Source organism: Talpa occidentalis, unplaced genomic scaffold, assembly GCF_014898055.3.
Source record: "Talpa occidentalis isolate TD23 unplaced genomic scaffold, MPIMG_talOcc4v2.1 talOcc4.14, whole genome shotgun sequence".
Classification (NCBI taxonomy): Eukaryota; Metazoa; Chordata; class Mammalia; order Eulipotyphla; family Talpidae; genus Talpa; species Talpa occidentalis.
In genome coordinates this window covers 15,777,715-15,786,268 of record NW_023601433.1, presented here as the reverse complement: position 1 = coordinate 15,786,268, position 8,554 = coordinate 15,777,715, and positions in this window count along the sequence as shown.

Sequence of the window (8,554 nt, the reverse complement as noted above, 5' to 3'; positions counted from 1 at the left end):
TTTAATTTATCTTGCAATTGCTTATCTAGTGTAGATGCTTTTCTTCAAAGAGAAGTTCATCAGGTCAGGAAAAGATTTTGGCTTCTGTTTATCATTAATTGAATCCTTAATTGAATATAAAGGACTAGGCACATAATTTTTGAAATAATAGCACAATTTTGTTGTTGTGCTCCCCACTCTGTCTCTGGTGAATCATCTTAACCCCCAACACCTCTGGCTACACCCCAGTTCATGTATGCATAAACAAATTTTTTGAAAAATGAGAGGGCCTCCCCTGGTGACACATCGGTTGAGCACTGGGCTGCAAATTTGCCTGCATCCTCTGCAGCGCCAGTTCGATCCCTGGACACCGGTGAGGGTCCCACATGGCGCGACAGACCTCTCCTACCGCACCCGCTTCTCCCCTCAGCAGTGTATTTCGTCACAATGGCTGTTCTGCTCCCCTCTCTGGCTCTGGTGAATTCTCTCACCCTCCCGTGCTTCTGACTGTACCCAGTGCTGGTATAAATAAATAAATAAATATTTTAAACAAACAAACAAACAAATAAATAAATAAATGAGAACCATTTAACAATGTTTTGAACTACTTAACTGACACGCCAGTCTGCAGCCCTGGGACTGTGCCTGCAGCCAAAGAGGCAGAACTTCCCCACAGTCCATCCAGGTGACTGACAGGCTCGGCTAATGCAGCCTTCCCCAGCATAAACAGGGGGAGCCAATTTGGATCCTGGGAACCCAAATGATGCAGCAAATGTTTCTTGGGTGAAGGGGGCACTGAAAAGGAGACATTTCTTTTTTTTTTAATTTAACTTAATTATATATATATATATATTACATCATTCTTCCTTTTGTGCAATGCTTTCTCCTTTGAGGTGTAGTCCCTGCAAAATCCCCATCATCATTTCTATGTGCTGTGCGGACTAGAAACATGAGAATGAAACAAGGAAGGTCTGCTAGGAGGTTTTTGCAAGGAAGCCCTGGAGATGCAAGCCGTGCACCATGGGGGCTGTGGATAAGAGCAGGCAGCTGAAGCCCTCTCACTGGGGCAGAATTGCTAGGTTCAGTACAGATTTGGGTCCATTCCCCTCATCACATGAGAGGAGCCTCAGGAAGTTTCACCAGGGCACCCAGGAAGGGAGAGGGGAAGAATCTTGTCATTCAGGGGCAGAGGGCATTAAATAAATCCTGGTCCTTGGTAACGCCGTGTCATGTCTCCGCAGGACAGACCAGCCCTGCAAAGACAGACGTGAGCAGCTGTAGGGTAAGGTAAAAGTATCAGGCTTTTCTGCCCTCGCGCCATCAGGATAGATGACGGATCCCTGTGGTCCTGAATGCATGCCTGATGGCGGGCACCTGGAGTGGGGTGTGGGCATGCGTAAGTGGATACACCTGGGCTGAGAGACTGGGCTTATAAGGGTGGTGTCAAGGGGACGCCAGCAGAAGCAGAGAAACAGAGAGAAGGAGAGTAGAGAACAAGGCCACGAGAGAGCGTGAGAGAGCCCAGAAAGAGTGAAGACTTGCTGGGGGCTGGGTGGCCTGCCAGCCTCCCAGCCCCCGGGCACCCTGCCTGCTGTGTACCCAGTAAAATCCCAATAAAAGCATGAAAAGCCGCTGAGGGCTCCATGATTTCTCCTTTACCCCGTCTGCTCGAATCATAGAGATCCTGTTCCGTGTCCTCCTGCCATTACAGCAACCCAAGAGGGTCCCCTCTTATTTCCTAGTACCAGGAAGAGAAAAAGGACTTCCTTAAAAGGGGGCCAATGTCCTCATTGACCCAGCCCCTTTGGATCATTTCCTGGAATCCCTAAGAGTGTGAGGATATGCAAAAAAAGCAAATATGGGGACTACATCAAGGGGAGAAACCAAATATTGTACCCAAATGAACAACAATGTAAGAAAATAATTAAAAATAAAGTGATTAAAATCGTTAAAAAATAAATAAAACCAAAAAGCAAATAATCTTAGACACTTCAGACACTGCCTCTCCAAAAGGTTTCTGGGCTGCCTCTGCCTTCTGTGGCTTTAGGAGACATTGTCAGATCCCAGTGTGGGATTTAAGTAGCTGCTTCTGGGTGATTCCAGCTTTATTCCCTTTCCTGGCCAGCAAAATCCAAACTTCTGGATCTTACAGGCTATTTCTGCTTCAGGTGCAAGGGGTCAAAAGCAATTGAAAAAATAATAATTGGAGATTCCACTATAAGATGAGTGCTGTGCCTGTGCGTTCATATGTATTTTCACTGTTTTCTAAAATCTTAGAACAGTTCTAGGGGAGTAACTCTATTAGAGCCACTTGACCAAGGAAAAGACCTGCAGAGCTTTGCTGAAATTACATAGCAAATTGCACAGGACACTGGTGTACATTTAATTTGCTGGCATTGGTGGGTTAAAGGTGATTGATTTGCTTTTTAACTAATTCGGTCATATGTAATTAGAAAGTCAGAGGTTATGGGAGCAGAAATGAGGGGGCCTAATGACTTAGGTCTAAAGAAGAAAGAAAGACCTCCTGGTTTGGGCTTCCCTGTGCATTGCTAAGACCCTAGACAAAGGTTCTGTTATCAATGAGCATCCTGCCAAATTGTACTTTATGCTTAAAGGAGTGTTACCTGCATAATCCTAAGAACATTCAGTTCACAGCTGGTGGTGACTTGGTGACTTCACCTCAGAATAGCAATGAGTTTGAGAAAAACAAATTGAGAACTCAAAGCTTCATGTGTCCATCTGTCTCCCTGGCCCCCTAAGTTCCTGATGCAGGGTGGCTAGGTGCCTGCTGCATACACAGTGGGTCTGTGTCACAGCTGAGCAATCTTGGGCTTAGGAGACCTCAGTCTTATAAAGGGGTTCCATTGAAACCCACTTTATCTGGGCCTCCCTGGTGGTGCAAGGGGTTAAGTTGCAACACTATGAAGCTATTGGAAGCCACTGCAGCATGAGTTCGATCCCCAGCCAGGGAGCTACCCACATGGCACAGCAGACCTCCCAACTCGCCCGCTGCTCCCCTCAGCAGTGTATTTCAGTCAATCCGCCTGTTCTGCTCCCCACTCTGTCTCTGGTGAATCCTCTTACCTCCCCCCCCCACACACACCCCTCTAGCTTGTACCCCAGTTCTTGTGGGCACAAATAAATATTTTTTTTTAAAAAAAGAAACCTACTTCATCTTATTACCTAGGCCAGGAGACAAAGATGTCTTCTCTCCCCAGGGAGAGGCTCTCTCCATCTTCTGTGGCTACAGAAGACACGTAGAGACACTGTGGAAACTTGCCTGTAACAGGCAAATTATCTGATGCCTGTCAGGCTTTTGAAGTCCAGGATATCTCCAGACCAATAGAATAGGGCTCTTGGAGGACGTGGGTGGAGAGGGTTGGGGGACATGGGAAGACTTATAAGCCACCAGGAGATCCTTTGAGAAGCACTGACGTTACCTGAGCACACTCTGCTTCTCATTAAGTCCTGTTCTTTGTGTAGGGAGCTAGGTACCTTCAGATCAGGAGCGGGGTCATGTTCCTCCACATTGGAGAATCCTCCAGTTACCCACATCCACAGGGCTGCAAAGCTTTTCTTCATTCCCCAGTCTCCGAGATAATTTTATAGCAGTGATGTCACTGATGTGCAATCTCTCCTTTTCTTTTAATCTCACACAATTATAACATTGAAAATGCAGATGACAGTTTTGACATTCACAAAAATGTAGTTTTAATTAGCATGTTGATTACTCGAACTAAAAAGGCAGATGCCTAAATATCATGAAAGGTCGCATAGAACAAATCCTCATAAAACAAATCCTCAGTTTTCATCTTTTAATATTTTAATTTTATTGAATTAGAAGTGAGTGTATTTAATTTCATCAGAAGGTGATTTTTTATTTCATTCTCCATCCTCTTTCTTTCTCTTTTTAATTCTTTAGTATAATTATAGAAATTTAAGTCTCAAAAATCAATGGAAAAATAAGATTACCCAAATTCTACCCATATCATTTTTTAATTCATTTGGTGATAATGAACATTTATAATAAAAACTCAGTGACTTCCCTTTATGAATAGAAAAACTGTAACAATGTCAACCTAAGGAAGAAAGTTTTGCTTAATGCAAATTATTAAAAAGAAAATTTTGAATTTGTTCTCAGTGTTTCGTAGATTTCAGGTTAGGTGAGATTTCTTTTTTTTTAAAGATTTATTTATTTATACTAGAACTGGGGTACAGTCAGAGGTGCAGGAGGGTGAGAGGATGCACCAGAGACAGAGTGAGGAACAGAACAGGCAGATGGACTGAAGACACTGATGAGGGGAGCAGCGAGCAAGACAGGAGAGGTCTGCCGTGCCATGTGGGTATCTCCCTGGCTGGCTGGGAATCAAACCTGCACTGAGGAAGCTGCAGACAACTTCACAGTGCTGCACTCAACCCACTGCGCCACCAGGGAGGCCCTTAGGTTAGATTTCTAACTAGGGAAGAACATCATGTCCAGTTAGGTGAACTTCACACAATCTCACTTCACTTGAAATGACCATCAATACTTATCCTTCAAAAAGTTTGGCAGTAGAATTAAATTTGATGGGTGATTATTTTTGGAAACATCCATTCTCACATAAAACAAAATTGGGTATGCTAAGCATTTCCTTATCCCTATCATATAAGAGAAAATAATCTAGAGGGGCAATACATAATAAAAACTGAGTTTCAACTTAAATATGTACTAGAATAATATGATCCTGGTTATATTATCAAGTATGGGATGTTTCATTTCTTTGATGCTTAAGGGTTTGGTAATCTTGTAAACTTCTGTTTTCCTAGAATTCACAGTGCTTCAGTAGCAATTTGCATTCCTTGCTGTTGCTTTTGATTTATCTATTTTTTTATTTTTCGATGAGTAAAGTACCATTGTTTCACATCTTTGTTAATATTTTGGCGATACAGGCTTTCTTCTCATAGGTATCCTCTTCTTAGCTCTCCCACCACCAAAGCAGCCACAGGTCTCCACCACTGTCTGTTTTGCTCACTAGATTTAACAAGGGAAATTTTAAGTTTCTCTGGATGGATCTTCTCTCTTTAACACAATATAAAAACACATAATTGAAAAGAAACTTAAATTTTCATCATTTAATGAATGTAATAGCTTTCTATAATGCGAATAATCATATTTTTAAAGTGTAATTTTGTATGTGCTGATTATTAAGCACGCTTAGACCCATCTGCCTTAGTATTCCCACCTCACAGGCTCTGTTTCACCACAGCAAAAGTCCTTGATGTTACTTTTTCAGAATCCCATATTAGCATAAGTAGGAATCGAGCCAGAACTTCTCATTCTCAAGCTTGCATGCAATGAAATAAATCGTACTTGGATTTTCAGTTTTATGGGAAGAGTTTGTAGGTTGTCATTCAAATACACTTGTAATTAAAAAAAAAAGGTGACAATGGAAAATCAATGCTATTTCTTGCACCTATCAGAAACTAGAAATCACAATTCCAAAATTTGTCAAAACATGTAATAATAGCTTTATTATTATTAAGGCTTTATTTTGCTGTATGGCTTCTGTTTTCTTGAAATAATCTTTTCCTATTGGTAGGTTTTGTCTTCTTTGATGCAAGAGACTTCCGTCACATACCTCGTCATTCTTGCTGTCTACTCTCATTTAAAGGAAGGCCTCCAAGATGATGGTTGCAAGATGCGTGCATGGAAGGGCCACCAATGGGCTTTACAAAGTACGAATGGGATTGACAGCTTCCCTGGGGAGGTTGCAATCTCATTGCCTGCAAGTTTTTCTTCTCAGACTTTTCAGATCCCTGCAGAAATCTTTTCATCTTTTGTCTAGAGTTATTAGGCTTCTTTATAGATTGCTGGGCATTGCATAGGGAAGAGAGCAAGAGAACGCAACATTCAGTATGTAGATGTCCACTTATTGTCCCTGTTTACAGGACTATATCCCATCACCCCTGCTTCAACTGTTCCAGATGCCCTCGGACAAGCAACACTCCATGGTCCTCTCCTGAGAGGCTCACGCCAAGAGTATGTGTGTGGGGTTTATGTGGGGGCCAGTGGGTGGGTGAAAGTGGGTATGTTTCTATTGGAGGAGGAAGGGACAGCTAGCAGTATAACATTGTCTTAAACAAGTTTTTAACTAATCCTATTTGTTACTGCTATTATTTCCAAAGCAGCTGGAAGCTTACAATGCCTGGGTCTTTTGGAAATCCTGAGCTAAAACAAAAGTTTTGTCTTGGATTTATAATTGTAGGGTTAGGATTTGGTTTTTTAAGTCAGTTTCCATTTTTTTGTTTTGTAGTTTTACTATTATAGTTTCTTTTTCCATGCCCTTTGTCCTAGAACCCACTCTTCTTTCTTTAATATATCTCATGCTTATTTTATTGTGGTTTCTGTGAAGAAAGGAAATTAAGTAGACATTGTGGTCAGTTTGCCAAAGGGAGGTAATTTCTAAAAGTTTTGTAGAATTATCTTAAATTTGGGTAATATCACAGATCTCCATTGAGAATATTTTTATTTTTTCTATTTATCTGTATTTACTATGTTGTTATAGTACTTTCAAGGTAATTCCAAACTGCAACAAAAACTACCATTTTTTGGGTCCCAAATTCTAAGAAGTTATGTAGCTCTATTAAATTGTGGACAAGCCAGAACAGAGACCAGTGAGGAAGAATATAAAAATTTCTATTTCAGGAAGGCACATGCTTTCCCCTTTTAGTCAAATAGCATGGGGCTTGATAAAGTGTGGGCTGGGGTGTGGGTGGCACTGGAGTGTGTGGTGCTTGCCAATGCAAATGTGACAGATTAAGGAAAACTTCCACAGGCCTGGGGATTTTCAAAAAATCTATCTGAAATGCTGTTGTCAACAATCTTTCCATAGGATCATGAATAAAGACAAATGTACAAATTAGATCAAATTAGACCACCAGCCGGGAGATAGTTCTGAATTTCACTTGAGTTTAGCAGCTGGTCCCTTGTTTAACATCTGTCAAGTCTAGTTACCACCAATTCCAAGACACATTTCTAATTCACTGTCTATTTTCACATAAGAACAAGAGATTAGGTAACACAGCTAATTGGAGTGAGATAAAAACATAAGTAAAATACCAAGCAGTGAATTTGGTTATACTTCATTTTAAATCTAGTGTCTCTTGTTCACACAGTAATAATAGCACCAAGTTAATGTCTCTCACTTGAGTTTAAGAGGACTTATACTCTGGCAGGACTTGGTGTTTTCATTACCTTTTCAATTTAAACACATCCTAGTATATGTGTTAACAGATTTTAACGAAAATGTGTATTCTTAAACAATTTCTCTACTTTTCTTCTGCCTTAAAATAGAGTTAGATTGAAGGAACAAGTGCCATGTCAATGTCCATGAATGGAACTCAGGAGTCTAGAGAATCACCATAAATTAGTCTCACTAGAAAAGTTATTGGAAATCTCATCATGTCCCCAACCAAGATTTAAGTGTCCAGGTCCAACAAAATCTCCAAATATTGAGCCCATTTCAGAACATCATAAGGATGATTTTTTGACCATGCCCAGCAGATAAGAGTAATTTGTTCTTTTTCTACAGAAAAGAAATGGAAAGATGGTGTTTGGGGTGAGGGATGAGGCCGCTGAGCAAAAAAGAGGGGATCAGATGGGATTCCCAGTGAGGGATTGACTTGTACACTGTAGATGAAACAAACTCTCTGACATGAGGATTTCCTTCCTTGTCAGTGGAAAAGAGAAAGGAGCAAGACAGATATTTATAGGATTTGGGTACAAAGAAAATGTGGGGTTTTCTGCATATTATCCACCAACACTAACATGCCTGAACAAAGAAAACACCAGAAAGAAATGTTATGGACTGAATGTTGGTGACATCCCAAAATGTGTATGTTCAGGTCTAATCCCAAGTGTGATGGCATTTTTGGGTGGGGCCTTTGGATGTGATTAGGTCATGAGGGTGGAGCCCTTATGAACAGAGTTAACGTCCTCAGGAAAGGCCTCAGAGAGCACCTCTGCCCCTCTCATCTCCTGAGGACACAGGGAGGAGGGAGCTGTCGGAGAAAAGTTCTCAGCAGAGCCTGCCAAGAGTAGCATCTTGACTTGGACTTCCAGTCTCCAGAACTGTGAGAAAGGAATGTTGGTTTTCTGAGCCACGCAGCCTAGGGTCATTTGCTACAATAGTCTAAACTGGCTAAAGTAGGAATCCAATGAGAAGTCTACTTTGAGGGTAGATTCCATTATGCTGTTTTTCATACTTTCTTACACAATCTGGGTGTAGTAGAAGCACCTGACATAAAGCTTTTGATTGCTGAGGCATCCATTTCAAAGACATCCATTTCGAATAAACACCGCCAACCATCTAACACAGTTACCAGCAACACAACTAGACAAGGAGCAGGCTGCCTCGCCCATATATAATTCCTTTTTCAGAAAACTCTAGGCAGCCTCCACACCTGACCTCATAAATGATATCTCCACATTCTCATTCTCACTCTTCTGCTTTAAATTTGCCAACAAAGTAAAACTGTGAAACCCTAGATAACCCCAACAAAGGCTGACTCTCAGGCCCAAACACTCTTTCTTTAT